The 24,947-nt window shown below is 44.1% G+C and overlaps 53 non-coding genes across 53 annotated transcripts; 30 read left to right on the forward strand and 23 right to left on the reverse strand.

Moving 5' to 3' along the window:
* Positions 1-271: 271 nt before the first annotated feature.
* trnaa-agc (transfer RNA alanine (anticodon AGC)) lies at positions 272-344 on the reverse strand. Its single transcript has one exon. It is a non-coding gene; the product is annotated as a tRNA-Ala (tRNA).
* A 333-nt stretch (positions 345-677) lies between these two features.
* trnai-aau (transfer RNA isoleucine (anticodon AAU)) lies at positions 678-751 on the forward strand. The gene has a single exon. It is a non-coding gene; the product is annotated as a tRNA-Ile (tRNA).
* A 289-nt stretch (positions 752-1,040) lies between these two features.
* trnaa-agc (transfer RNA alanine (anticodon AGC)) lies at positions 1,041-1,113 on the reverse strand. The gene has a single exon. It is a non-coding gene; the product is annotated as a tRNA-Ala (tRNA).
* A 333-nt stretch (positions 1,114-1,446) lies between these two features.
* Positions 1,447-1,520, forward strand: trnai-aau (transfer RNA isoleucine (anticodon AAU)). Its single transcript has one exon. It is a non-coding gene; the product is annotated as a tRNA-Ile (tRNA).
* A 289-nt stretch (positions 1,521-1,809) lies between these two features.
* On the reverse strand, positions 1,810-1,882 carry trnaa-agc (transfer RNA alanine (anticodon AGC)). The gene has a single exon. It is a non-coding gene; the product is annotated as a tRNA-Ala (tRNA).
* A 333-nt stretch (positions 1,883-2,215) lies between these two features.
* trnai-aau (transfer RNA isoleucine (anticodon AAU)) lies at positions 2,216-2,289 on the forward strand. The gene has a single exon. It is a non-coding gene; the product is annotated as a tRNA-Ile (tRNA).
* A 289-nt stretch (positions 2,290-2,578) lies between these two features.
* trnaa-agc (transfer RNA alanine (anticodon AGC)) lies at positions 2,579-2,651 on the reverse strand. The gene has a single exon. It is a non-coding gene; the product is annotated as a tRNA-Ala (tRNA).
* Positions 2,652-2,984: 333 nt separating this feature from the next.
* Positions 2,985-3,058, forward strand: trnai-aau (transfer RNA isoleucine (anticodon AAU)). The gene has a single exon. It is a non-coding gene; the product is annotated as a tRNA-Ile (tRNA).
* A 695-nt stretch (positions 3,059-3,753) lies between these two features.
* trnai-aau (transfer RNA isoleucine (anticodon AAU)) lies at positions 3,754-3,827 on the forward strand. Its single transcript has one exon. It is a non-coding gene; the product is annotated as a tRNA-Ile (tRNA).
* A 289-nt stretch (positions 3,828-4,116) lies between these two features.
* trnaa-agc (transfer RNA alanine (anticodon AGC)) lies at positions 4,117-4,189 on the reverse strand. The gene has a single exon. It is a non-coding gene; the product is annotated as a tRNA-Ala (tRNA).
* A 333-nt stretch (positions 4,190-4,522) lies between these two features.
* Positions 4,523-4,596, forward strand: trnai-aau (transfer RNA isoleucine (anticodon AAU)). Its single transcript has one exon. It is a non-coding gene; the product is annotated as a tRNA-Ile (tRNA).
* A 289-nt stretch (positions 4,597-4,885) lies between these two features.
* On the reverse strand, positions 4,886-4,958 carry trnaa-agc (transfer RNA alanine (anticodon AGC)). The gene has a single exon. It is a non-coding gene; the product is annotated as a tRNA-Ala (tRNA).
* Positions 4,959-5,291: 333 nt separating this feature from the next.
* trnai-aau (transfer RNA isoleucine (anticodon AAU)) lies at positions 5,292-5,365 on the forward strand. Its single transcript has one exon. It is a non-coding gene; the product is annotated as a tRNA-Ile (tRNA).
* A 289-nt stretch (positions 5,366-5,654) lies between these two features.
* Positions 5,655-5,727, reverse strand: trnaa-agc (transfer RNA alanine (anticodon AGC)). The gene has a single exon. It is a non-coding gene; the product is annotated as a tRNA-Ala (tRNA).
* Positions 5,728-6,060: 333 nt separating this feature from the next.
* trnai-aau (transfer RNA isoleucine (anticodon AAU)) lies at positions 6,061-6,134 on the forward strand. Its single transcript has one exon. It is a non-coding gene; the product is annotated as a tRNA-Ile (tRNA).
* A 695-nt stretch (positions 6,135-6,829) lies between these two features.
* Positions 6,830-6,903, forward strand: trnai-aau (transfer RNA isoleucine (anticodon AAU)). The gene has a single exon. It is a non-coding gene; the product is annotated as a tRNA-Ile (tRNA).
* A 289-nt stretch (positions 6,904-7,192) lies between these two features.
* On the reverse strand, positions 7,193-7,265 carry trnaa-agc (transfer RNA alanine (anticodon AGC)). Its single transcript has one exon. It is a non-coding gene; the product is annotated as a tRNA-Ala (tRNA).
* A 333-nt stretch (positions 7,266-7,598) lies between these two features.
* Positions 7,599-7,672, forward strand: trnai-aau (transfer RNA isoleucine (anticodon AAU)). The gene has a single exon. It is a non-coding gene; the product is annotated as a tRNA-Ile (tRNA).
* Positions 7,673-8,367: 695 nt separating this feature from the next.
* On the forward strand, positions 8,368-8,441 carry trnai-aau (transfer RNA isoleucine (anticodon AAU)). Its single transcript has one exon. It is a non-coding gene; the product is annotated as a tRNA-Ile (tRNA).
* A 289-nt stretch (positions 8,442-8,730) lies between these two features.
* Positions 8,731-8,803, reverse strand: trnaa-agc (transfer RNA alanine (anticodon AGC)). The gene has a single exon. It is a non-coding gene; the product is annotated as a tRNA-Ala (tRNA).
* A 333-nt stretch (positions 8,804-9,136) lies between these two features.
* Positions 9,137-9,210, forward strand: trnai-aau (transfer RNA isoleucine (anticodon AAU)). The gene has a single exon. It is a non-coding gene; the product is annotated as a tRNA-Ile (tRNA).
* A 695-nt stretch (positions 9,211-9,905) lies between these two features.
* Positions 9,906-9,979, forward strand: trnai-aau (transfer RNA isoleucine (anticodon AAU)). Its single transcript has one exon. It is a non-coding gene; the product is annotated as a tRNA-Ile (tRNA).
* A 289-nt stretch (positions 9,980-10,268) lies between these two features.
* On the reverse strand, positions 10,269-10,341 carry trnaa-agc (transfer RNA alanine (anticodon AGC)). The gene has a single exon. It is a non-coding gene; the product is annotated as a tRNA-Ala (tRNA).
* Positions 10,342-10,674: 333 nt separating this feature from the next.
* trnai-aau (transfer RNA isoleucine (anticodon AAU)) lies at positions 10,675-10,748 on the forward strand. Its single transcript has one exon. It is a non-coding gene; the product is annotated as a tRNA-Ile (tRNA).
* A 289-nt stretch (positions 10,749-11,037) lies between these two features.
* Positions 11,038-11,110, reverse strand: trnaa-agc (transfer RNA alanine (anticodon AGC)). The gene has a single exon. It is a non-coding gene; the product is annotated as a tRNA-Ala (tRNA).
* A 696-nt stretch (positions 11,111-11,806) lies between these two features.
* Positions 11,807-11,879, reverse strand: trnaa-agc (transfer RNA alanine (anticodon AGC)). Its single transcript has one exon. It is a non-coding gene; the product is annotated as a tRNA-Ala (tRNA).
* A 333-nt stretch (positions 11,880-12,212) lies between these two features.
* trnai-aau (transfer RNA isoleucine (anticodon AAU)) lies at positions 12,213-12,286 on the forward strand. Its single transcript has one exon. It is a non-coding gene; the product is annotated as a tRNA-Ile (tRNA).
* A 695-nt stretch (positions 12,287-12,981) lies between these two features.
* trnai-aau (transfer RNA isoleucine (anticodon AAU)) lies at positions 12,982-13,055 on the forward strand. Its single transcript has one exon. It is a non-coding gene; the product is annotated as a tRNA-Ile (tRNA).
* A 289-nt stretch (positions 13,056-13,344) lies between these two features.
* Positions 13,345-13,417, reverse strand: trnaa-agc (transfer RNA alanine (anticodon AGC)). Its single transcript has one exon. It is a non-coding gene; the product is annotated as a tRNA-Ala (tRNA).
* Positions 13,418-13,750: 333 nt separating this feature from the next.
* Positions 13,751-13,824, forward strand: trnai-aau (transfer RNA isoleucine (anticodon AAU)). The gene has a single exon. It is a non-coding gene; the product is annotated as a tRNA-Ile (tRNA).
* A 695-nt stretch (positions 13,825-14,519) lies between these two features.
* trnai-aau (transfer RNA isoleucine (anticodon AAU)) lies at positions 14,520-14,593 on the forward strand. The gene has a single exon. It is a non-coding gene; the product is annotated as a tRNA-Ile (tRNA).
* A 289-nt stretch (positions 14,594-14,882) lies between these two features.
* trnaa-agc (transfer RNA alanine (anticodon AGC)) lies at positions 14,883-14,955 on the reverse strand. Its single transcript has one exon. It is a non-coding gene; the product is annotated as a tRNA-Ala (tRNA).
* A 333-nt stretch (positions 14,956-15,288) lies between these two features.
* Positions 15,289-15,362, forward strand: trnai-aau (transfer RNA isoleucine (anticodon AAU)). The gene has a single exon. It is a non-coding gene; the product is annotated as a tRNA-Ile (tRNA).
* Positions 15,363-15,651: 289 nt separating this feature from the next.
* trnaa-agc (transfer RNA alanine (anticodon AGC)) lies at positions 15,652-15,724 on the reverse strand. The gene has a single exon. It is a non-coding gene; the product is annotated as a tRNA-Ala (tRNA).
* Positions 15,725-16,057: 333 nt separating this feature from the next.
* On the forward strand, positions 16,058-16,131 carry trnai-aau (transfer RNA isoleucine (anticodon AAU)). The gene has a single exon. It is a non-coding gene; the product is annotated as a tRNA-Ile (tRNA).
* Positions 16,132-16,420: 289 nt separating this feature from the next.
* On the reverse strand, positions 16,421-16,493 carry trnaa-agc (transfer RNA alanine (anticodon AGC)). The gene has a single exon. It is a non-coding gene; the product is annotated as a tRNA-Ala (tRNA).
* A 333-nt stretch (positions 16,494-16,826) lies between these two features.
* Positions 16,827-16,900, forward strand: trnai-aau (transfer RNA isoleucine (anticodon AAU)). The gene has a single exon. It is a non-coding gene; the product is annotated as a tRNA-Ile (tRNA).
* Positions 16,901-17,189: 289 nt separating this feature from the next.
* trnaa-agc (transfer RNA alanine (anticodon AGC)) lies at positions 17,190-17,262 on the reverse strand. Its single transcript has one exon. It is a non-coding gene; the product is annotated as a tRNA-Ala (tRNA).
* Positions 17,263-17,595: 333 nt separating this feature from the next.
* trnai-aau (transfer RNA isoleucine (anticodon AAU)) lies at positions 17,596-17,669 on the forward strand. Its single transcript has one exon. It is a non-coding gene; the product is annotated as a tRNA-Ile (tRNA).
* Positions 17,670-18,364: 695 nt separating this feature from the next.
* trnai-aau (transfer RNA isoleucine (anticodon AAU)) lies at positions 18,365-18,438 on the forward strand. Its single transcript has one exon. It is a non-coding gene; the product is annotated as a tRNA-Ile (tRNA).
* Positions 18,439-19,133: 695 nt separating this feature from the next.
* On the forward strand, positions 19,134-19,207 carry trnai-aau (transfer RNA isoleucine (anticodon AAU)). Its single transcript has one exon. It is a non-coding gene; the product is annotated as a tRNA-Ile (tRNA).
* A 289-nt stretch (positions 19,208-19,496) lies between these two features.
* trnaa-agc (transfer RNA alanine (anticodon AGC)) lies at positions 19,497-19,569 on the reverse strand. Its single transcript has one exon. It is a non-coding gene; the product is annotated as a tRNA-Ala (tRNA).
* Positions 19,570-19,902: 333 nt separating this feature from the next.
* Positions 19,903-19,976, forward strand: trnai-aau (transfer RNA isoleucine (anticodon AAU)). The gene has a single exon. It is a non-coding gene; the product is annotated as a tRNA-Ile (tRNA).
* Positions 19,977-20,265: 289 nt separating this feature from the next.
* On the reverse strand, positions 20,266-20,338 carry trnaa-agc (transfer RNA alanine (anticodon AGC)). Its single transcript has one exon. It is a non-coding gene; the product is annotated as a tRNA-Ala (tRNA).
* A 696-nt stretch (positions 20,339-21,034) lies between these two features.
* On the reverse strand, positions 21,035-21,107 carry trnaa-agc (transfer RNA alanine (anticodon AGC)). Its single transcript has one exon. It is a non-coding gene; the product is annotated as a tRNA-Ala (tRNA).
* Positions 21,108-21,440: 333 nt separating this feature from the next.
* On the forward strand, positions 21,441-21,514 carry trnai-aau (transfer RNA isoleucine (anticodon AAU)). Its single transcript has one exon. It is a non-coding gene; the product is annotated as a tRNA-Ile (tRNA).
* Positions 21,515-22,209: 695 nt separating this feature from the next.
* trnai-aau (transfer RNA isoleucine (anticodon AAU)) lies at positions 22,210-22,283 on the forward strand. The gene has a single exon. It is a non-coding gene; the product is annotated as a tRNA-Ile (tRNA).
* A 289-nt stretch (positions 22,284-22,572) lies between these two features.
* On the reverse strand, positions 22,573-22,645 carry trnaa-agc (transfer RNA alanine (anticodon AGC)). Its single transcript has one exon. It is a non-coding gene; the product is annotated as a tRNA-Ala (tRNA).
* A 333-nt stretch (positions 22,646-22,978) lies between these two features.
* Positions 22,979-23,052, forward strand: trnai-aau (transfer RNA isoleucine (anticodon AAU)). Its single transcript has one exon. It is a non-coding gene; the product is annotated as a tRNA-Ile (tRNA).
* Positions 23,053-23,341: 289 nt separating this feature from the next.
* On the reverse strand, positions 23,342-23,414 carry trnaa-agc (transfer RNA alanine (anticodon AGC)). The gene has a single exon. It is a non-coding gene; the product is annotated as a tRNA-Ala (tRNA).
* A 333-nt stretch (positions 23,415-23,747) lies between these two features.
* Positions 23,748-23,821, forward strand: trnai-aau (transfer RNA isoleucine (anticodon AAU)). The gene has a single exon. It is a non-coding gene; the product is annotated as a tRNA-Ile (tRNA).
* Positions 23,822-24,110: 289 nt separating this feature from the next.
* On the reverse strand, positions 24,111-24,183 carry trnaa-agc (transfer RNA alanine (anticodon AGC)). Its single transcript has one exon. It is a non-coding gene; the product is annotated as a tRNA-Ala (tRNA).
* A 333-nt stretch (positions 24,184-24,516) lies between these two features.
* On the forward strand, positions 24,517-24,590 carry trnai-aau (transfer RNA isoleucine (anticodon AAU)). The gene has a single exon. It is a non-coding gene; the product is annotated as a tRNA-Ile (tRNA).
* The last annotated feature ends 357 nt before the right edge of the window (positions 24,591-24,947 follow it).

A 24,947-nucleotide genomic window follows, 5' to 3' on the forward strand; every position in this document is an offset into this window, starting at 1 on the left:
ATCAGATATGAGGCGGATTAGTGTTATTTTGGGTCTCTCAAATTCCAACTTGTATGGTGGAGATCAGAAAGTCTTGTCGGACGGTGTGGACTCTTGACATGTGCGAGCCCTTATTGTTGAGTACTCATATAGTACGAATCACATGTTTAAGGTGACACATTCTAACAGAGATTTGGCATGTAGTGTGTGAAAAGAATTATGGAAGCGTCAGGGTCAAAAAACATGCACCAATTTTCTTTTTCACTATCAAGCATGACTGAAATGCCTATAATGGAGAATGTGGGCATCGATCCCACTACCTCTCGCATGCTAAGCGAGCGCTCTACCACTTGAGCTAATTCCCCTACTAGGCTCAGTGCTCTTGTTGTTCAGATCCTGGACAAAAGCTCAAGTCCAAACTGAGAGTGCAAAGCTCTACAGACACTGCAATTGATGATTTTTACATTTCTTTACTGTGAACAGCTGCATGGACTTGCATTTTAGCAGTGGCTCAAAGGTTGAGTAGATTTAATTTGATCGTTGACCGCCAATCAACCAAGAAGAGAAGGAAACTGGAGGTGTCAACTAATGTCTGTGCTTGGTCGATTACCGCAGACATCCCTCCTCATACCATTTGTATACTTTCATGGAACAGGCCTACCTCAGCCACACAACTTGCAGAAAGACTCCATCATGTAGGCCGGTTAGCTCAGCTGGTTAGAGCGTGGTGCTAATAACGCCAAGGTCATGGGTTCGATCCCCATACGGGCCATTGATGATAGTCTTTTGGATCAGATATGAGGCGGATTAGTGTTATTTTGGGTCTCTCAAATTCCAACTTGTATGGTGGAGATCAGAAAGTCTTGTCGGACGGTGTGGACTCTTGACATGTGCAAGCCCTTATTGTTGAGTACTCATATAGTACGAATCACATGTTTAAGTTGACACATTCTAACAGAGATTTGGCATGTAGTGTGTGAAAAGAATTATGGAAGCGTCAGGGTCAAAAAACATGCACCAATTTTCTTTTTCACTATCGAGCATGACTGAAATGCCTATAATGGAGAATGTGGGCATCGATCCCACTACCTCTCGCATGCTAAGCGAGCGCTCTACCACTTGAGCTAATTCCCCTACGAGGCTCAGTGTTCTTGTTGTTCAGATCCTCGACAAAAGCTCAAGTCCAAACTGAGAGTGCAAAGCTCTACAGACACTGCAATTGATGATTTTTACATTTCTTTACTGTGAACAGCTGCATGGACTTGCATTTTAGCAGTGGCTCAAAGGTTGAGTAGATTTAATTTGATCGTTGACCACCAATCAACCAAGAAGAGAAGGGAACTGGAGGTGTCAACTAATGTCTGTGCTTGGTCGATTACCGCAGACATCCCTCCTCATACCATTTGTATACTTTCATGGAACAGGCCTACCTCAGCCACACAACTTGCAGAAAGACTCCATCATGTAGGCCGGTTAGCTCAGCTGGTTAGAGCGTGGTGCTAATAACGCCAAGGTCATGGGTTCGATCCCCATACGGGCCATTGATGATAGTCTTTTGGATCAGATATGAGGCGGATTAGTGTTATTTTGGGTCTCTCAAATGCCAACTTGTATGGTGGAGATCAGAAAGTCTTGTCGGACGGTGTGGACTCTTGACATGTGCGAGCCCTTATTGTTGAGTACTCATATAGTACGAATCACATGTTTAAGGTGACACATTCTAACAGAGATTTGGCATGTAGTGTGTGAAAAGAATTATGGAAGCGTCAGGGTCAAAAAACATGCACCAATTTTCTTTTTCACTATCGAGCATGACTGAAATGCCTATAATGGAGAATGTGGGCATCGATCCCACTACCTCTCGCATGCTAAGCGAGCGCTCTACCACTTGAGCTAATTCCCCTACGAGGCTCAGTGTTCTTGTTGTTCAGATCCTCGACAAAAGCTCAAGTCCAAACTGAGAGTGCAAAGCTCTACAGACACTGCAATTGATGATTTTTACATTTCTTTACTGTGAACAGCTGCATGGACTTGCATTTTAGCAGTGGCTCAAAGGTTGAGTAGATTTAATTTGATCGTTGACCACCAATCAACCAAGAAGAGAAGGGAACTGGAGGTGTCAACTAATGTCTGTGCTTGGTCGATTACCGCAGACATCCCTCCTCATACCATTTGTATACTTTCATGGAACAGGCCTACCTCAGCCACACAACTTGCAGAAAGACTCCATCATGTAGGCCGGTTAGCTCAGCTGGTTAGAGCGTGGTGCTAATAACGCCAAGGTCATGGGTTCGATCCCCATACGGGCCATTGATGATAGTCTTTTGGATCAGATATGAGGCGGATTAGTGTTATTTTGGGTCTCTCAAATGCCAACTTGTATGGTGGAGATCAGAAAGTCTTGTCGGACGGTGTGGACTCTTGACATGTGCGAGCCCTTATTGTTGAGTACTCATATAGTACGAATCACATGTTTAAGGTGACACATTCTAACAGAGATTTGGCATGTAGTGTGTGAAAAGAATTATGGAAGCGTCAGGGTCAAAAAACATGCACCAATTTTCTTTTTCACTATCGAGCATGACTGAAATGCCTATAATGGAGAATGTGGGCATCGATCCCACTACCTCTCGCATGCTAAGCGAGCGCTCTACCACTTGAGCTAATTCCCCTACGAGGCTCAGTGTTCTTGTTGTTCAGATCCTCGACAAAAGCTCAAGTCCAAACTGAGAGTGCAAAGCTCTACAGACACTGCAATTGATGATTTTTACATTTCTTTACTGTGAACAGCTGCATGGACTTGCATTTTAGCAGTGGCTCAAAGGTTGAGTAGATTTAATTTGATCGTTGACCGCCAATCAACCAAGAAGAGAAGGAAACTGGAGGTGTCAACTAATGTCTGTGCTTGGTCGATTACCGCAGACATCCCTCCTCATACCATTTGTATACTTTCATGGAACAGGCCTACCTCAGCCACACAACTTGCAGAAAGCCTCCCTCATGTAGGCCGGTTAGCTCAGCTGGTTATAGCGTGGTGCTAATAACGCCAAGGTCATGGGTTCGATCCCCATACGGGCCATTGATGATAGTCTTTTGGATCAGATATGAGGCGGATTAGTGTTATTTTGGGTCTCTCAAATTCCAACTTGTATGGTGGAGATCAGAAAGTCTTGTCGGACGGTGTGGACTCTTGACATGTGCGAGCCCTTATTGTTGAGTACTCATATAGTACGAATCACATGTTTAAGGTGACACATTCTAACAGAGATTTGGCATGTAGTGTGTGAAAAGAATTATGGAAGCGTCAGGGTCAAAAAACATGCACCAATTTTCTTTTTCACTATCGAGCATGACTGAAATGCCTATAATGGAGAATGTGGGCATCGATCCCACTACCTCTTGCATGCTAAGCGAGCGCTCTACCACTTGAGCTAATTCCCCTACTAGGCTCAGTGCTCTTGTTGTTCAGATCCTGGACAAAAGCTCAAGTCCAAACTGAGAGTGCAAAGCTCTACAGACACTGCAATTGATGATTTTTACATTTCTTTACTGTGAACAGCTGCATGGACTTGCATTTTAGCAGTGGCTCAAAGGTTGAGTAGATTTAATTTGATCGTTGACCGCCAATCAACCAAGAAGAGAAGGAAACTGGAGGTGTCAACTAATGTCTGTGCTTGGTCGATTACCGCAGACATCCCTCCTCATACCATTTGTATACTTTCATGGAACAGGCCTACCTCAGCCACACAACTTGCAGAAAGCCTCCCTCATGTAGGCCGGTTAGCTCAGCTGGTTAGAGCGTGGTGCTAATAACGCCAAGGTCATGGGTTCGATCCCCATACGGGCCATTGATGATAGTCTTTTGGATCAGATATGAGGCGGATTAGTGTTATTTTGGGTCTCTCAAATTCCAACTTGTATGGTGGAGATCAGAAAGTCTTGTCGGACGGTGTGGACTCTTGACATGTGCGAGCCCTTATTGTTGAGTACTCATATAGTACGAATCACATGTTTAAGGTGACACATTCTAACAGAGATTTGGCATGTAGTGTGTGAAAAGAATTATGGAAGCGTCAGGGTCAAAAAACATGCACCAATTTTCTTTTTCACTATCAAGCATGACTGAAATGCCTATAATGGAGAATGTGGGCATCGATCCCACTACCTCTCGCATGCTAAGCGAGCGCTCTACCACTTGAGCTAATTCCCCTACTAGGCTCAGTGCTCTTGTTGTTCAGATCCTGGACAAAAGCTCAAGTCCAAACTGAGAGTGCAAAGCTCTACAGACACTGCAATTGATGATTTTTACATTTCTTTACTGTGAACAGCTGCATGGACTTGCATTTTAGCAGTGGCTCAAAGGTTGAGTAGATTTAATTTGATCGTTGACCGCCAATCAACCAAGAAGAGAAGGAAACTGGAGGTGTCAACTAATGTCTGTGCTTGGTCGATTACCGCAGACATCCCTCCTCATACCATTTGTATACTTTCATGGAACAGGCCTACCTCAGCCACACAACTTGCAGAAAGACTCCATCATGTAGGCCGGTTAGCTCAGCTGGTTAGAGCGTGGTGCTAATAACGCCAAGGTCATGGGTTCGATCCCCATACGGGCCATTGATGATAGTCTTTTGGATCAGATATGAGGCGGATTAGTGTTATTTTGGGTCTCTCAAATTCCAACTTGTATGGTGGAGATCAGAAAGTCTTGTCGGACGGTGTGGACTCTTGACATGTGCAAGCCCTTATTGTTGAGTACTCATATAGTACGAATCACATGTTTAAGTTGACACATTCTAACAGAGATTTGGCATGTAGTGTGTGAAAAGAATTATGGAAGCGTCAGGGTCAAAAAACATGCACCAATTTTCTTTTTCACTATCGAGCATGACTGAAATGCCTATAATGGAGAATGTGGGCATCGATCCCACTACCTCTCGCATGCTAAGCGAGCGCTCTACCACTTGAGCTAATTCCCCTACGAGGCTCAGTGTTCTTGTTGTTCAGATCCTCGACAAAAGCTCAAGTCCAAACTGAGAGTGCAAAGCTCTACAGACACTGCAATTGATGATTTTTACATTTCTTTACTGTGAACAGCTGCATGGACTTGCATTTTAGCAGTGGCTCAAAGGTTGAGTAGATTTAATTTGATCGTTGACCACCAATCAACCAAGAAGAGAAGGGAACTGGAGGTGTCAACTAATGTCTGTGCTTGGTCGATTACCGCAGACATCCCTCCTCATACCATTTGTATACTTTCATGGAACAGGCCTACCTCAGCCACACAACTTGCAGAAAGACTCCATCATGTAGGCCGGTTAGCTCAGCTGGTTAGAGCGTGGTGCTAATAACGCCAAGGTCATGGGTTCGATCCCCATACGGGCCATTGATGATAGTCTTTTGGATCAGATATGAGGCGGATTAGTGTTATTTTGGGTCTCTCAAATTCCAACTTGTATGGTGGAGATCAGAAAGTCTTGTCGGACGGTGTGGACTCTTGACATGTGCAAGCCCTTATTGTTGAGTACTCATATAGTACGAATCACATGTTTAAGTTGACACATTCTAACAGAGATTTGGCATGTAGTGTGTGAAAAGAATTATGGAAGCGTCAGGGTCAAAAAACATGCACCAATTTTCTTTTTCACTATCGAGCATGACTGAAATGCCTATAATGGAGAATGTGGGCATCGATCCCACTACCTCTCGCATGCTAAGCGAGCGCTCTACCACTTGAGCTAATTCCCCTACTAGGCTCAGTGCTCTTGTTGTTCAGATCCTGGACAAAAGCTCAAGTCCAAACTGAGAGTGCAAAGCTCTACAGACACTGCAATTGATGATTTTTACATTTCTTTACTGTGAACAGCTGCATGGACTTGCATTTTAGCAGTGGCTCAAAGGTTGAGTAGATTTAATTTGATCGTTGACCGCCAATCAACCAAGAAGAGAAGGAAACTGGAGGTGTCAACTAATGTCTGTGCTTGGTCGATTACCGCAGACATCCCTCCTCATACCATTTGTATACTTTCATGGAACAGGCCTACCTCAGCCACACAACTTGCAGAAAGACTCCATCATGTAGGCCGGTTAGCTCAGCTGGTTAGAGCGTGGTGCTAATAACGCCAAGGTCATGGGTTCGATCCCCATACGGGCCATTGATGATAGTCTTTTGGATCAGATATGAGGCGGATTAGTGTTATTTTGGGTCTCTCAAATGCCAACTTGTATGGTGGAGATCAGAAAGTCTTGTCGGACGGTGTGGACTCTTGACATGTGCAAGCCCTTATTGTTGAGTACTCATATAGTACGAATCACATGTTTAAGGTGACACATTCTAACAGAGATTTGGCATGTAGTGTGTGAAAAGAATTATGGAGGCGTCAGGGTCAAAAAACATGCACCAATTTTCTTTTTCACTATCGAGCATGACTGAAATGCCTATAATGGAGAATGTGGGCATCGATCTCACTACCTCTCGCATGCTAAGCGAGCGCTCTACCACTTGAGCTAATTCCCCTACGAGGCTCAGTGTTCTTGTTGTTCAGATCCTCGACAAAAGCTCAAGTCCAAACTGAGAGTGCAAAGCTCTACAGACACTGGAATTGATGATTTTTACATTTCTTTACTGTGAACAGCTGCATGGACTTGCATTTTAGCAGTGGCTCAAAGGTTGAGTAGATTTAATTTGATCGTTGACCGCCAATCAACCAAGAAGAGAAGGAAACTGGAGGTGTCAACTAATGTCTGTGCTTGGTCGATTACCGCAAACATCCCTCCTCATACCATTTGTATACTTTCATGGAAAAGGCCTACCTCAGCCACACAACTTGCAGAAAGCATCCATCATGTAGGCTGGTTAGCTCAGCTGGTTAGAGCGTGGTGCTAATAACGCCAAGGTCATGGGTTCGATCCCCATACGGGCCATTGATGATAGTCTTTTGGATCAGATATGAGGCGGATTAGTGTTATTTTGGGTCTCTCAAATTCCAACTTGTATGGTGGAGATCAGAAAGTCTTGTCGGACGGTGTGGACTCTTGACATGTGCGAGCCCTTATTGTTGAGTACTCATATAGTACGAATCACATGTTTAAGGTGACACATTCTAACAGAGATTTGGCATGTAGTGTGTGAAAAGAATTATGGAAGCGTCAGGGTCAAAAAACATGCACCAATTTTCTTTTTCACTATCGAGCATGACTGAAATGCCTATAATGGAGAATGTGGGCATCGATCCCACTACCTCTCGCATGCTAAGCGAGCGCTCTACCACTTGAGCTAATTCCCCTACTAGGCTCAGTGCTCTTGTTGTTCAGATCCTGGACAAAAGCTCAAGTCCAAACTGAGAGTGCAAAGCTCTACAGACACTGCAATTGATGATTTTTACATTTCTTTACTGTGAACAGCTGCATGGACTTGCATTTTAGCAGTGGCTCAAAGGTTGAGTAGATTTAATTTGATCGTTGACCGCCAATCAACCAAGAAGAGAAGGAAACTGGAGGTGTCAACTAATGTCTGTGCTTGGTCGATTACCGCAGACATCCCTCCTCATACCATTTGTATACTTTCATGGAAAAGGCCTACCTCAGCCACACAACTTGCAGAAAGCGTCCATCATGTAGGCTGGTTAGCTCAGCTGGTTAGAGCGTGGTGCTAATAACGCCAAGGTCATGGGTTCGATCCCCATACGGGCCATTGATGATAGTCTTTTGGATCAGATATGAGGCGGATTAGTGTTATTTTGGGTCTCTCAAATGCCAACTTGTATGGTGGTGATCAGAAAGTCTTGTCGGACGGTGTGGACTCTTGACATGTGCGAGCCCTTATTGTTGAGTACTCATATAGTACGAATCACATGTTTAAGGTGACACATTCTAACAGAGATTTGGCATGTAGTGTGTGAAAAGAATTATGGAAGCGTCAGGGTCAAAAAACATGCACCAATTTTCTTTTTCACTATCGAGCATGACTGAAATGCCTATAATGGAGAATGTGGGCATCGATCCCACTACCTCTCGCATGCTAAGCGAGCGCTCTACCACTTGAGCTAATTACCCTAGTAGGCTCAGTGCTCTTGTTGTTCAGATCCTGGACAAAAGCTCAAGTCCAAACTGAGAGTGCAAAGCTCTACAGACACTGCAATTGATGATTTTTACATTTCTTTACTGTGAACAGCTGCATGGACTTGCATTTTAGCAGTGGCTCAAAGGTTGAGTAGATTTAATTTGATCGTTGACCACCAATCAACCAAGAAGAGAAGGAAACTGGAGGTGTCAACTAATGTCTGTGCTTGGTCGATTACCGCAGACATCCCTCCTCATACCATTTGTATACTTTCATGGAACAGGCCTACCTCAGCCACACAACTTGCAGAAAGCCTCCCTCATGTAGGCCGGTTAGCTCAGCTGGTTAGAGCGTGGTGCTAATAACGCCAAGGTCATGGGTTCGATCCCCATACGGGCCAATGATGATAGTCTTTTGGATCAGATATGAGGCGGATTAGTGTTATTTTGGGTCTCTCAAATTCCAACTTGTATGGTGGAGATCAGAAAGTCTTGTCGGACGGTGTGGACTCTTGACATGTGCGAGCCCTTATTGTTGAGTACTCATATAGTACGAATCACATGTTTAAGGTGACACATTCTAACAGAGATTTGGCATGTAGTGTGTGAAAAGAATTATGGAAGCGTCAGGGTCAAAAAACATGCACCAATTTTCTTTTTCACTATCGAGCATGACTGAAATGCCTATAATGGAGAATGTGGGCATCGATCCCACTACCTCTCGCATGCTAAGCGAGCGCTCTACCACTTGAGCTAATTCCCCTACGAGGCTCAGTGTTCTTGTTGTTCAGATCCTCGACAAAAGCTCAAGTCCAAACTGAGAGTGCAAAGCTCTACAGACACTGCAATTGATGATTTTTACATTTCTTTACTGTGAACAGCTGCATGGACTTGCATTTTAGCAGTGGCTCAAAGGTTGAGTAGATTTAATTTGATCGTTGACCACCAATCAACCAAGAAGAGAAGGGAACTGGAGGTGTCAACTAATGTCTGTGCTTGGTCGATTACCGCAGACATCCCTCCTCATACCATTTGTATACTTTCATGGAACAGGCCTACCTCAGCCACACAACTTGCAGAAAGACTCCATCATGTAGGCCGGTTAGCTCAGCTGGTTAGAGCGTGGTGCTAATAACGCCAAGGTCATGGGTTCGATCCCCATACGGGCCATTGATGATAGTCTTTTGGATCAGATATGAGGCGGATTAGTGTTATTTTGGGTCTCTCAAATTCCAACTTGTATGGTGGAGATCAGAAAGTCTTGTCGGACGGTGTGGACTCTTGACATGTGCAAGCCCTTATTGTTGAGTACTCATATAGTACGAATCACATGTTTAAGTTGACACATTCTAACAGAGATTTGGCATGTAGTGTGTGAAAAGAATTATGGAAGCGTCAGGGTCAAAAAACATGCACCAATTTTCTTTTTCACTATCGAGCATGACTGAAATGCCTATAATGGAGAATGTGGGCATCGATCCCACTACTTCTCGCATGCTAAGCGAGCGCTCTACCACTTGAGCTAATTACCCTAGTAGGCTCAGTGCTCTTGTTGTTCAGATCCTGGACAAAAGCTCAAGTCCAAACTGAGAGTGCAAAGCTCTACAGACACTGCAATTGATGATTTTTACATTTCTTTACTGTGAACAGCTGCATGGACTTGCATTTTAGCAGTGGCTCAAAGGTTGAGTAGATTTAATTTGATCGTTGACCACCAATCAACCAAGAAGAGAAGGAAACTGGAGGTGTCAACTAATGTCTGTGCTTGGTCGATTACCGCAGACATCCCTCCTCATACCATTTGTATACTTTCATGGAACAGGCCTACCTCAGCCACACAACTTGCAGAAAGCCTCCCTCATGTAGGCCGGTTAGCTCAGCTGGTTAGAGCGTGGTGCTAATAACGCCAAGGTCATGGGTTCGATCCCCATACGGGCCAATGATGATAGTCTTTTGGATCAGATATGAGGCGGATTAGTGTTATTTTGGGTCTCTCAAATTCCAACTTGTATGGTGGAGATCAGAAAGTCTTGTCGGACGGTGTGGACTCTTGACATGTGCGAGCCCTTATTGTTGAGTACTCATATAGTACGAATCACATGTTTAAGGTGACACATTCTAACAGAGATTTGGCATGTAGTGTGTGAAAAGAATTATGGAAGCGTCAGGGTCAAAAAACATGCACCAATTTTCTTTTTCACTATCGAGCATGACTGAAATGCCTATAATGGAGAATGTGGGCATCGATCCCACTACCTCTCGCATGCTAAGCGAGCGCTCTACCACTTGAGCTAATTCCCCTACGAGGCTCAGTGTTCTTGTTGTTCAGATCCTCGACAAAAGCTCAAGTCCAAACTGAGAGTGCAAAGCTCTACAGACACTGCAATTGATGATTTTTACATTTCTTTACTGTGAACAGCTGCATGGACTTGCATTTTAGCAGTGGCTCAAAGGTTGAGTAGATTTAATTTGATCGTTGACCACCAATCAACCAAGAAGAGAAGGGAACTGGAGGTGTCAACTAATGTCTGTGCTTGGTCGATTACCGCAGACATCCCTCCTCATACCATTTGTATACTTTCATGGAACAGGCCTACCTCAGCCACACAACTTGCAGAAAGACTCCATCATGTAGGCCGGTTAGCTCAGCTGGTTAGAGCGTGGTGCTAATAACGCCAAGGTCATGGGTTCGATCCCCATACGGGCCATTGATGATAGTCTTTTGGATCAGATATGAGGCGGATTAGTGTTATTTTGGGTCTCTCAAATTCCAACTTGTATGGTGGAGATCAGAAAGTCTTGTCGGACGGTGTGGACTCTTGACATGTGCAAGCCCTTATTGTTGAGTACTCATATAGTACGAATCACATGTTTAAGTTGACACATTCTAACAGAGATTTGGCATGTAGTGTGTGAAAAGAATTATGGAAGCGTCAGGGTCAAAAAACATGCACCAATTTTCTTTTTCACTATCGAGCATGACTGAAATGCCTATAATGGAGAATGTGGGCATCGATCCCACTACCTCTCGCATGCTAAGCGAGCGCTCTACCACTTGAGCTAATTCCCCTACGAGGCTCAGTGTTCTTGTTGTTCAGATCCTCGACAAAAGCTCAAGTCCAAACTGAGAGTGCAAAGCTCTACAGACACTGCAATTGATGATTTTTACATTTCTTTACTGTGAACAGCTGCATGGACTTGCATTTTAGCAGTGGCTCAAAGGTTGAGTAGATTTAATTTGATCGTTGACCGCCAATCAACCAAGAAGAGAAGGAAACTGGAGGTGTCAACTAATGTCTGTGCTTGGTCGATTACCGCAAACATCCCTCCTCATACCATTTGTATACTTTCATGGAAAAGGCCTACCTCAGCCACACAACTTGCAGAAAGCATCCATCATGTAGGCTGGATAGCTCAGCTGGTTAGAGCGTGGTGCTAATAACGCCAAGGTCATGGGTTCGATCCCCATACGGGCCATTGATGATAGTCTTTTGGATCAGATATGAGGCGGATTAGTGTTATTTTGGGTCTCTCAAATTCCAACTTGTATGGTGGAGATCAGAAAGTCTTGTCGGACGGTGTGGACTCTTGACATGTGCGAGCCCTTATTGTTGAGTACTCATATAGTACGAATCACATGTTTAAGGTGACACATTCTAACAGAGATTTGGCATGTAGTGTGTGAAAAGAATTATGGAAGCGTCAGGGTCAAAAAACATGCACCAATTTTCTTTTTCACTATCGAGCATGACTGAAATGCCTATAATGGAGAATGTGGGCATCGATCCCACTACCTCTCGCATGCTAAGCGAGCGCTCTACCACTTGAGCTAATTCCCCTACTAGGCTCAGTGCTCTTGTTGTTCAGATCCTGGACAAAAGCTCAAGTCCAAACTGAGAGTGCAAAGCTCTACAGACACTGCAATTGATGATTTTTACATTTCTTTACTGTGAACAGCTGCATGGACTTGCATTTTAGCAGTGGCTCAAAGGTTGAGTAGATTTAATTTGATCGTTGACCGCCAATCAACCAAGAAGAGAAGGAAACTGGAGGTGTCAACTAATGTCTGTGCTTGGTCGATTACCGCAGACATCCCTCCTCATACCATTTGTATACTTTCATGGAAAAGGCCTACCTCAGCCACACAACTTGCAGAAAGCGTCCATCATGTAGGCTGGTTAGCTCAGCTGGTTAGAGCGTGGTGCTAATAACGCCAAGGTCATGGGTTCGATCCCCATACGGGCCATTGATGATAGTCTTTTGGATCAGATATGAGGCGGATTAGTGTTATTTTGGGTCTCTCAAATGCCAACTTGTATGGTGGTGATCAGAAAGTCTTGTCGGACGGTGTGGACTCTTGACATGTGCGAGCCCTTATTGTTGAGTACTCATATAGTACGAATCACATGTTTAAGGTGACACATTCTAACAGAGATTTGGCATGTAGTGTGTGAAAAGAATTATGGAAGCGTCAGGGTCAAAAAACATGCACCAATTTTCTTTTTCACTATCGAGCATGACTGAAATGCCTATAATGGAGAATGTGGGCATCGATCCCACTACCTCTCGCATGCTAAGCGAGCGCTCTACCACTTGAACTAATTACCCTAGTAGGCTCAGTGCTCTTGTTGTTCAGATCCTGGACAAAAGCTCAAGTCCAAACTGAGAGTGCAAAGCTCTACAGACACTGCAATTGATGATTTTTACATTTCTTTACTGTGAACAGCTGCATGGACTTGCATTTTAGCAGTGGCTCAAAGGTTGAGTAGATTTAATTTGATCGTTGACCACCAATCAACCAAGAAGAGAAGGGAACTGGAGGTGTCAACTAATGTCTGTGCTTGGTCGATTACCGCAGACATCCCTCCTCATACCATTTGTATACTTTCATGGAACAGGCCTACCTCAGCCACACAACTTGCAGAAAGACTCCATCATGTAGGCCGGTTAGCTCAGCTGGTTAGAGCGTGGTGCTAATAACGCCAAGGTCATGGGTTCGATCCCCATACGGGCCATTGATGATAGTCTTTTGGATCAGATATGAGGCGGATTAGTGTTATTTTGGGTCTCTCAAATTCCAACTTGTATGGTGGAGATCAGAAAGTCTTGTCGGACGGTGTGGACTCTTGACATGTGCAAGCCCTTATTGTTGAGTACTCATATAGTACGAATCACATGTTTAAGTTGACACATTCTAACAGAGATTTGGCATGTAGTGTGTGAAAAGAATTATGGAAGCGTCAGGGTCAAAAAACATGCACCAATTTTCTTTTTCACTATCGAGCATGACTGAAATGCCTATAATGGAGAATGTGGGCATCGATCCCACTACCTCTCGCATGCTAAGCGAGCGCTCTACCACTTGAGCTAATTCCCCTACTAGGCTCAGTGCTCTTGTTGTTCAGATCCTGGACAAAAGCTCAAGTCCAAACTGAGAGTGCAAAGCTCTACAGACACTGCAATTGATGATTTTTACATTTCTTTACTGTGAACAGCTGCATGGACTTGCATTTTAGCAGTGGCTCAAAGGTTGAGTAGATTTAATTTGATCGTTGACCGCCAATCAACCAAGAAGAGAAGGAAACTGGAGGTGTCAACTAATGTCTGTGCTTGGTCGATTACCGCAGACATCCCTCCTCATACCATTTGTATACTTTCATGGAACAGGCCTACCTCAGCCACACAACTTGCAGAAAGACTCCATCATGTAGGCCGGTTAGCTCAGCTGGTTAGAGCGTGGTGCTAATAACGCCAAGGTCATGGGTTCGATCCCCATACGGGCCATTGATGATAGTCTTTTGGATCAGATATGAGGCGGATTAGTGTTATTTTGGGTCTCTCAAATTCCAACTTGTATGGTGGAGATCAGAAAGTCTTGTCGGACGGTGTGGACTCTTGACATGTGCAAGCCCTTATTGTTGAGTACTCATATAGTACGAATCACATGTTTAAGTTGACACATTCTAACAGAGATTTGGCATGTAGTGTGTGAAAAGAATTATGGAAGCGTCAGGGTCAAAAAACATGCACCAATTTTCTTTTTCACTATCGAGCATGACTGAAATGCCTATAATGGAGAATGTGGGCATCGATCCCACTACCTCTCGCATGCTAAGCGAGCGCTCTACCACTTGAACTAATTACCCTAGTAGGCTCAGTGCTCTTGTTGTTCAGATCCTGGACAAAAGCTCAAGTCCAAACTGAGAGTGCAAAGCTCTACAGACACTGCAATTGATGATTTTTACATTTCTTTACTGTGAACAGCTGCATGGACTTGCATTTTAGCAGTGGCTCAAAGGTTGAGTAGATTTAATTTGATCGTTGACCACCAATCAACCAAGAAGAGAAGGGAACTGGAGGTGTCAACTAATGTCTGTGCTTGGTCGATTACCGCAGACATCCCTCCTCATACCATTTGTATACTTTCATGGAACAGGCCTACCTCAGCCACACAACTTGCAGAAAGACTCCATCATGTAGGCCGGTTAGCTCAGCTGGTTAGAGCGTGGTGCTAATAACGCCAAGGTCATGGGTTCGATCCCCATACGGGCCATTGATGATAGTCTTTTGGATCAGATATGAGGCGGATTAGTGTTATTTTGGGTCTCTCAAATTCCAACTTGTATGGTGGAGATCAGAAAGTCTTGTCGGACGGTGTGGACTCTTGACATGTGCAAGCCCTTATTGTTGAGTACTCATATAGTACGAATCACATGTTTAAGTTGACACATTCTAACAGAGATTTGGCATGTAGTGTGTGAAAAGAATTATGGAAGCGTCAGGGTCAAAAAACATGCACCAATTTTCTTTTTCACTATCGAGCATGACTGAAATGCCTATAATGGAGAATGTGGGCATCGATCCCACTACCTCTCGCATGCTAAGCGAGCGCTCTACCACTTGAGCTAATTCCCCTACTAGGCTCAGTGCTCTTGTTGTTCAGATCCTGGACAAAAGCTCAAGTCCAAACTGAGAGTGCAAAGCTCTACAGACACTGCAATTGATGATTTTTACATTTCTTTACTGTGAACAGCTGCATGGACTTGCATTTTAGCAGTGGCTCAAAGGTTGAGTAGATTTAATTTGATCGTTGACCGCCAATCAACCAAGAAGAGAAGGAAACTGGAGGTGTCAACTAATGTCTGTGCTTGGTCGATTACCGCAGACATCCCTCCTCATACCATTTGTATACTTTCATGGAACAGGCCTACCTCAGCCACACAACTTGCAGAAAGACTCCATCATGTAGGCCGGTTAGCTCAGCTGGTTAGAGCGTGGTGCTAATAACGCCAAGGTCATGGGTTCGATCCCCATACGGGCCATTGATGATAGTCTTTTGGATCAGATATGAGGCGGATTAGTGTTATTTTGGGTCTCTCAAATTCCAACTTGTATGGTGGAGATCAGAAAGTCTTGTCGGACGGTGTGGACTCTTGACATGTGCAAGCCCTTATTGTTGAGTACTCATATAGTACGAATCACATGTTTAAGTTGACACATTCTAACAGAGATTTGGCATGTAGTGTGTGAAAAGAATTATGGAAGCGTCAGGGTCAAAAAACATGCACCAATTTTCTTTTTCACTATCGAGCATGACTGAAATGCCTATAATGGAGAATGTGGGCATCGATCCCACTACCTCTCGCATGCTAAGCGAGCGCTCTACCACTTGAGCTAATTCCCCTACGAGGCTCAGTGTTCTTGTTGTTCAGATCCTCGACAAAAGCTCAAGTCCAAACTGAGAGTGCAAAGCTCTACAGACACTGCAATTGATGATTTTTACATTTCTTTACTGTGAACAGCTGCATGGACTTGCATTTTAGCAGTGGCTCAAAGGTTGAGTAGATTTAATTTGATCGTTGACCACCAATCAACCAAGAAGAGAAGGGAACTGGAGGTGTCAACTAATGTCTGTGCTTGGTCGATTACCGCAGACATCCCTCCTCATACCATTTGTATACTTTCATGGAACAGGCCTACCTCAGCCACACAACTTGCAGAAAGACTCCATCATGTAGGCCGGTTAGCTCAGCTGGTTAGAGCGTGGTGCTAATAACGCCAAGGTCATGGGTTCGATCCCCATACGGGCCATTGATGATAGTCTTTTGGATCAGATATGAGGCGGATTAGTGTTATTTTGGGTCTCTCAAATTCCAACTTGTATGGTGGAGATCAGAAAGTCTTGTCGGACGGTGTGGACTCTTGACATGTGCAAGCCCTTATTGTTGAGTACTCATATAGTACGAATCACATGTTTAAGTTGACACATTCTAACAGAGATTTGGCATGTAGTGTGTGAAAAGAATTATGGAAGCGTCAGGGTCAAAAAACATGCACCAATTTTCTTTTTCACTATCGAGCATGACTGAAATGCCTATAATGGAGAATGTGGGCATCGATCCCACTACCTCTCGCATGCTAAGCGAGCGCTCTACCACTTGAGCTAATTCCCCTACGAGGCTCAGTGTTCTTGTTGTTCAGATCCTCGACAAAAGCTCAAGTCCAAACTGAGAGTGCAAAGCTCTACAGACACTGGAATTGATGATTTTTACATTTCTTTACTGTGAACAGCTGCATGGACTTGCATTTTAGCAGTGGCTCAAAGGTTGAGTAGATTTAATTTGATCGTTGACCGCCAATCAACCAAGAAGAGAAGGAAACTGGAGGTGTCAACTAATGTCTGTGCTTGGTCGATTACCGCAAACATCCCTCCTCATACCATTTGTATACTTTCATGGAAAAGGCCTACCTCAGCCACACAACTTGCAGAAAGCATCCATCATGTAGGCTGGTTAGCTCAGCTGGTTAGAGCGTGGTGCTAATAACGCCAAGGTCATGGGTTCGATCCCCATACGGGCCATTGATGATAGTCTTTTGGATCAGATATGAGGCGGATTAGTGTTATTTTGGGTCTCTCAAATTCCAACTTGTATGGTGGAGATCAGAAAGTCTTGTCGGACGGTGTGGACTCTTGACATGTGCGAGCCCTTATTGTTGAGTACTCATATAGTACGAATCACATGTTTAAGGTGACACATTCTAACAGAGATTTGGCATGTAGTGTGTGAAAAGAATTATGGAAGCGTCAGGGTCAAAAAACATGCACCAATTTTCTTTTTCACTATCGAGCATGACTGAAATGCCTATAATGGAGAATGTGGGCATCGATCCCACTACCTCTCGCATGCTAAGCGAGCGCTCTACCACTTGAGCTAATTCCCCTACTAGGCTCAGTGCTCTTGTTGTTCAGATCCTGGACAAAAGCTCAAGTCCAAACTGAGAGTGCAAAGCTCTACAGACACTGCAATTGATGATTTTTACATTTCTTTACTGTGAACAGCTGCATGGACTTGCATTTTAGCAGTGGCTCAAAGGTTGAGTAGATTTAATTTGATCGTTGACCGCCAATCAACCAAGAAGAGAAGGAAACTGGAGGTGTCAACTAATGTCTGTGCTTGGTCGATTACCGCAGACATCCCTCCTCATACCATTTGTATACTTTCATGGAAAAGGCCTACCTCAGCCACACAACTTGCAGAAAGCGTCCATCATGTAGGCTGGTTAGCTCAGCTGGTTAGAGCGTGGTGCTAATAACGCCAAGGTCATGGGTTCGATCCCCATACGGGCCATTGATGATAGTCTTTTGGATCAGATATGAGGCGGATTAGTGTTATTTTGGGTCTCTCAAATGCCAACTTGTATGGTGGTGATCAGAAAGTCTTGTCGGACGGTGTGGACTCTTGACATGTGCGAGCCCTTATTGTTGAGTACTCATATAGTACGAATCACATGTTTAAGGTGACACATTCTAACAGAGATTTGGCATGTAGTGTGTGAAAAGAATTATGGAAGCGTCAGGGTCAAAAAACATGCACCAATTTTCTTTTTCACTATCGAGCATGACTGAAATGCCTATAATGGAGAATGTGGGCATCGATCCCACTACCTCTCGCATGCTAAGCGAGCGCTCTACCACTTGAGCTAATTACCCTAGTAGGCTCAGTGCTCTTGTTGTTCAGATCCTGGACAAAAGCTCAAGTCCAAACTGAGAGTGCAAAGCTCTACAGACACTGCAATTGATGATTTTTACATTTCTTTACTGTGAACAGCTGCATGGACTTGCATTTTAGCAGTGGCTCAAAGGTTGAGTAGATTTAATTTGATCGTTGACCACCAATCAACCAAGAAGAGAAGGAAACTGGAGGTGTCAACTAATGTCTGTGCTTGGTCGATTACCGCAGACATCCCTCCTCATACCATTTGTATACTTTCATGGAACAGGCCTACCTCAGCCACACAACTTGCAGAAAGCCTCCCTCATGTAGGCCGGTTAGCTCAGCTGGTTAGAGCGTGGTGCTAATAACGCCAAGGTCATGGGTTCGATCCCCATACGGGCCAATGATGATAGTCTTTTGGATCAGATATGAGGCGGATTAGTGTTATTTTGGGTCTCTCAAATTCCAACTTGTATGGTGGAGATCAGAAAGTCTTGTCGGACGGTGTGGACTCTTGACATGTGCAAGCCCTTATTGTTGAGTACTCATATAGTACGAATCACATGTTTAAGTTGACACATTCTAACAGAGATTTGGCATGTAGTGTGTGAAAAGAATTATGGAAGCGTCAGGGTCAAAAAACATGCACCAATTTTCTTTTTCACTATCGAGCATGACTGAAATGCCTATAATGGAGAATGTGGGCATCGATCCCACTACTTCTCGCATGCTAAGCGAGCGCTCTACCACTTGAGCTAATTACCCTAGTAGGCTCAGTGCTCTTGTTGTTCAGATCCTGGACAAAAGCTCAAGTCCAAACTGAGAGTGCAAAGCTCTACAGACACTGCAATTGATGATTTTTACATTTCTTTACTGTGAACAGCTGCATGGACTTGCATTTTAGCAGTGGCTCAAAGGTTGAGTAGATTTAATTTGATCGTTGACCACCAATCAACCAAGAAGAGAAGGAAACTGGAGGTGTCAACTAATGTCTGTGCTTGGTCGATTACCGCAGACATCCCTCCTCATACCATTTGTATACTTTCATGGAACAGGCCTACCTCAGCCACACAACTTGCAGAAAGCCTCCCTCATGTAGGCCGGTTAGCTCAGCTGGTTAGAGCGTGGTGCTAATAACGCCAAGGTCATGGGTTCGATCCCCATACGGGCCAATGATGATAGTCTTTTGGATCAGATATGAGGCGGATTAGTGTTATTTTGGGTCTCTCAAATTCCAACTTGTATGGTGGAGATCAGAAAGTCTTGTCGGACGGTGTGGACTCTTGACATGTGCGAGCCCTTATTGTTGAGTACTCATATAGTACGAATCACATGTTTAAGGTGACACATTCTAACAGAGATTTGGCATGTAGTGTGTGAAAAGAATTATGGAAGCGTCAGGGTCAAAAAACATGCACCAATTTTCTTTTTCACTATCGAGCATGACTGAAATGCCTATAATGGAGAATGTGGGCATCGATCCCACTACCTCTCGCATGCTAAGCGAGCGCTCTACCACTTGAGCTAATTCCCCTACGAGGCTCAGTGTTCTTGTTGTTCAGATCCTCGACAAAAGCTCAAGTCCAAACTGAGAGTGCAAAGCTCTACAGACACTGCAATTGATGATTTTTACATTTCTTTACTGTGAACAGCTGCATGGACTTGCATTTTAGCAGTGGCTCAAAGGTTGAGTAGATTTAATTTGATCGTTGACCACCAATCAACCAAGAAGAGAAGGGAACTGGAGGTGTCAACTAATGTCTGTGCTTGGTCGATTACCGCAGACATCCCTCCTCATACCATTTGTATACTTTCATGGAACAGGCCTACCTCAGCCACACAACTTGCAGAAAGACTCCATCATGTAGGCCGGTTAGCTCAGCTGGTTAGAGCGTGGTGCTAATAACGCCAAGGTCATGGGTTCGATCCCCATACGGGCCATTGATGATAGTCTTTTGGATCAGATATGAGGCGGATTAGTGTTATTTTGGGTCTCTCAAATTCCAACTTGTATGGTGGAGATCAGAAAGTCTTGTCGGACGGTGTGGACTCTTGACATGTGCAAGCCCTTATTGTTGAGTACTCATATAGTACGAATCACATGTTTAAGTTGACACATTCTAACAGAGATTTGGCATGTAGTGTGTGAAAAGAATTATGGAAGCGTCAGGGTCAAAAAACATGCACCAATTTTCTTTTTCACTATCGAGCATGACTGAAATGCCTATAATGGAGAATGTGGGCATCGATCCCACTACCTCTCGCATGCTAAGCGAGCGCTCTACCACTTGAGCTAATTCCCCTACGAGGCTCAGTGTTCTTGTTGTTCAGATCCTCGACAAAAGCTCAAGTCCAAACTGAGAGTGCAAAGCTCTACAGACACTGCAATTGATGATTTTTACATTTCTTTACTGTGAACAGCTGCATGGACTTGCATTTTAGCAGTGGCTCAAAGGTTGAGTAGATTTAATTTGATCGTTGACCGCCAATCAACCAAGAAGAGAAGGAAACTGGAGGTGTCAACTAATGTCTGTGCTTGGTCGATTACCGCAAACATCCCTCCTCATACCATTTGTATACTTTCATGGAAAAGGCCTACCTCAGCCACACAACTTGCAGAAAGCATCCATCATGTAGGCTGGATAGCTCAGCTGGTTAGAGCGTGGTGCTAATAACGCCAAGGTCATGGGTTCGATCCCCATACGGGCCATTGATGATAGTCTTTTGGATCAGATATGAGGCGGATTAGTGTTATTTTGGGTCTCTCAAATTCCAACTTGTATGGTGGAGATCAGAAAGTCTTGTCGGACGGTGTGGACTCTTGACATGTGCGAGCCCTTATTGTTGAGTACTCATATAGTACGAATCACATGTTTAAGGTGACACATTCTAACAGAGATTTGGCATGTAGTGTGTGAAAAGAATTATGGAAGCGTCAGGGTCAAAAAACATGCACCAATTTTCTTTTTCACTATCGAGCATGACTGAAATGCCTATAATGGAGAATGTGGGCATCGATCCCACTACCTCTCGCATGCTAAGCGAGCGCTCTACCACTTGAGCTAATTCCCCTACTAGGCTCAGTGCTCTTGTTGTTCAGATCCTGGACAAAAGCTCAAGTCCAAACTGAGAGTGCAAAGCTCTACAGACACTGCAATTGATGATTTTTACATTTCTTTACTGTGAACAGCTGCATGGACTTGCATTTTAGCAGTGGCTCAAAGGTTGAGTAGATTTAATTTGATCGTTGACCGCCAATCAACCAAGAAGAGAAGGAAACTGGAGGTGTCAACTAATGTCTGTGCTTGGTCGATTACCGCAGACATCCCTCCTCATACCATTTGTATACTTTCATGGAAAAGGCCTACCTCAGCCACACAACTTGCAGAAAGCGTCCATCATGTAGGCTGGTTAGCTCAGCTGGTTAGAGCGTGGTGCTAATAACGCCAAGGTCATGGGTTCGATCCCCATACGGGCCATTGATGATAGTCTTTTGGATCAGATATGAGGCGGATTAGTGTTATTTTGGGTCTCTCAAATGCCAACTTGTATGGTGGTGATCAGAAAGTCTTGTCGGACGGTGTGGACTCTTGACATGTGCGAGCCCTTATTGTTGAGTACTCATATAGTACGAATCACATGTTTAAGGTGACACATTCTAACAGAGATTTGGCATGTAGTGTGTGAAAAGAATTATGGAAGCGTCAGGGTCAAAAAACATGCACCAATTTTCTTTTTCACTATCGAGCATGACTGAAATGCCTATAATGGAGAATGTGGGCATCGATCCCACTACCTCTCGCATGCTAAGCGAGCGCTCTACCACTTGAGCTAATTACCCTAGTAGGCTCAGTGCTCTTGTTGTTCAGATCCTGGACAAAAGCTCAAGTCCAAACTGAGAGTGCAAAGCTCTACAGACACTGCAATTGATGATTTTTACATTTCTTTACTGTGAACAGCTGCATGGACTTGCATTTTAGCAGTGGCTCAAAGGTTGAGTAGATTTAATTTGATCGTTGACCACCAATCAACCAAGAAGAGAAGGAAACTGGAGGTGTCAACTAATGTCTGTGCTTGGTCGATTACCGCAGACATCCCTCCTCATACCATTTGTATACTTTCATGGAACAGGCCTACCTCAGCCACACAACTTGCAGAAAGCCTCCCTCATGTAGGCCGGTTAGCTCAGCTGGTTAGAGCGTGGTGCTAATAACGCCAAGGTCATGGGTTCGATCCCCATACGGGCCAATGATGATAGTCTTTTGGATCAGATATGAGGCGGATTAGTGTTATTTTGGGTCTCTCAAATTCCAACTTGTATGGTGGAGATCAGAAAGTCTTGTCGGACGGTGTGGACTCTTGACATGTGCGAGCCCTTATTGTTGAGTACTCATATAGTACGAATCACATGTTTAAGGTGACACATTCTAACAGAGATTTGGCATGTAGTGTGTGAAAAGAATTATGGAAGCGTCAGGGTCAAAAAACATGCACCAATTTTCTTTTTCACTATCGAGCATGACTGAAATGCCTATAATGGAGAATGTGGGCATCGATCCCACTACCTCTCGCATGCTAAGCGAGCGCTCTACCACTTGAGCTAATTCCCCTACGAGGCTCAGTGTTCTTGTTGTTCAGATCCTCGACAAAAGCTCAAGTCCAAACTGAGAGTGCAAAGCTCTACAGACACTGCAATTGATGATTTTTACATTTCTTTACTGTGAACAGCTGCATGGACTTGCATTTTAGCAGTGGCTCAAAGGTTGAGTAGATTTAATTTGATCGTTGACCACCAATCAACCAAGAAGAGAAGGGAACTGGAGGTGTCAACTAATGTCTGTGCTTGGTCGATTACCGCAGACATCCCTCCTCATACCATTTGTATACTTTCATGGAACAGGCCTACCTCAGCCACACAACTTGCAGAAAGACTCCATCATGTAGGCCGGTTAGCTCAGCTGGTTAGAGCGTGGTGCTAATAACGCCAAGGTCATGGGTTCGATCCCCATACGGGCCATTGATGATAGTCTTTTGGATCAGATATGAGGCGGATTAGTGTTATTTTGGGTCTCTCAAATTCCAACTTGTATGGTGGAGATCAGAAAGTCTTGTCGGACGGTGTGGACTCTTGACATGTGCAAGCCCTTATTGTTGAGTACTCATATAGTACGAATCACATGTTTAAGTTGACACATTCTAACAGAGATTTGGCATGTAGTGTGTGAAAAGAATTATGGAAGCGTCAGGGTCAAAAAACATGCACCAATTTTCTTTTTCACTATCGAGCATGACTGAAATGCCTATAATGGAGAATGTGGGCATCGATCCCACTACCTCTCGCATGCTAAGCGAGCGCTCTACCACTTGAGCTAATTCCCCTACGAGGCTCAGTGTTCTTGTTGTTCAGATCCTCGACAAAAGCTCAAGTCCAAACTGAGAGTGCAAAGCTCTACAGACACTGCAATTGATGATTTTTACATTTCTTTACTGTGAACAGCTGCATGGACTTGCATTTTAGCAGTGGCTCAAAGGTTGAGTAGATTTAATTTGATCGTTGACCGCCAATCAACCAAGAAGAGAAGGAAACTGGAGGTGTCAACTAATGTCTGTGCTTGGTCGATTACCGCAAACATCCCTCCTCATACCATTTGTATACTTTCATGGAAAAGGCCTACCTCAGCCACACAACTTGCAGAAAGCATCCATCATGTAGGCTGGTTAGCTCAGCTGGTTAGAGCGTGGTGCTAATAACGCCAAGGTCATGGGTTCGATCCCCATACGGGCCATTGATGATAGTCTTTTGGATCAGATATGAGGCGGATTAGTGTTATTTTGGGTCTCTCAAATTCCAACTTGTATGGTGGAGATCAGAAAGTCTTGTCGGACGGTGTGGACTCTTGACATGTGCGAGCCCTTATTGTTGAGTACTCATATAGTACGAATCACATGTTTAAGGTGACACATTCTAACAGAGATTTGGCATGTAGTGTGTGAAAAGAATTATGGAAGCGTCAGGGTCAAAAAACATGCACCAATTTTCTTTTTCACTATCGAGCATGACTGAAATGCCTATAATGGAGAATGTGGGCATCGATCCCACTACCTCTCGCATGCTAAGCGAGCGCTCTACCACTTGAGCTAATTCCCCTACTAGGCTCAGTGCTCTTGTTGTTCAGATCCTGGACAAAAGCTCAAGTCCAAACTGAGAGTGCAAAGCTCTACAGACACTGCAATTGATGATTTTTACATTTCTTTACTGTGAACAGCTGCATGGACTTGCATTTTAGCAGTGGCTCAAAGGTTGAGTAGATTTAATTTGATCGTTGACCGCCAATCAACCAAGAAGAGAAGGAAACTGGAGGTGTCAACTAATGTCTGTGCTTGGTCGATTACCGCAGACATCCCTCCTCATACCATTTGTATACTTTCATGGAAAAGGCCTACCTCAGCCACACAACTTGCAGAAAGCGTCCATCATGTAGGCTGGTTAGCTCAGCTGGTTAGAGCGTGGTGCTAATAATGCCAAGGTCATGGGTTCGATCCCCATACGGGCCATTGATGATAGTCTTTTGGATCAGATATGAGGCGGATTAGTGTTATTTTGGGTCTCTCAAATGCCAACTTGTATGGTGGAGATCAGAAAGTCTTGTCGGACGGTGTGGACTCTTGACATGTGCAAGCCCTTATTGTTGAGTAATCATATAGTACGAATCACATGTGTAAGTTGACACATTCTAACAGAGATTTGGCATGTAGTGTGTGAAAAGAATTATGGAAGCGTCAGGGTCAAAAAACATGCACCAATTTTCTTTTTCACTATCGAGCATGACTGAAATGCCTATAATGGAGAATGTGGGCATCGATCCCACTACCTCTCGCATGCTAAGCGAGCGCTCTACCACTTGAGCTAAT

Source organism: Brachyhypopomus gauderio, unplaced genomic scaffold, assembly GCF_052324685.1.
Source record: "Brachyhypopomus gauderio isolate BG-103 unplaced genomic scaffold, BGAUD_0.2 sc77, whole genome shotgun sequence".
NCBI classification, from domain to species: domain Eukaryota; kingdom Metazoa; phylum Chordata; class Actinopteri; order Gymnotiformes; family Hypopomidae; genus Brachyhypopomus; species Brachyhypopomus gauderio.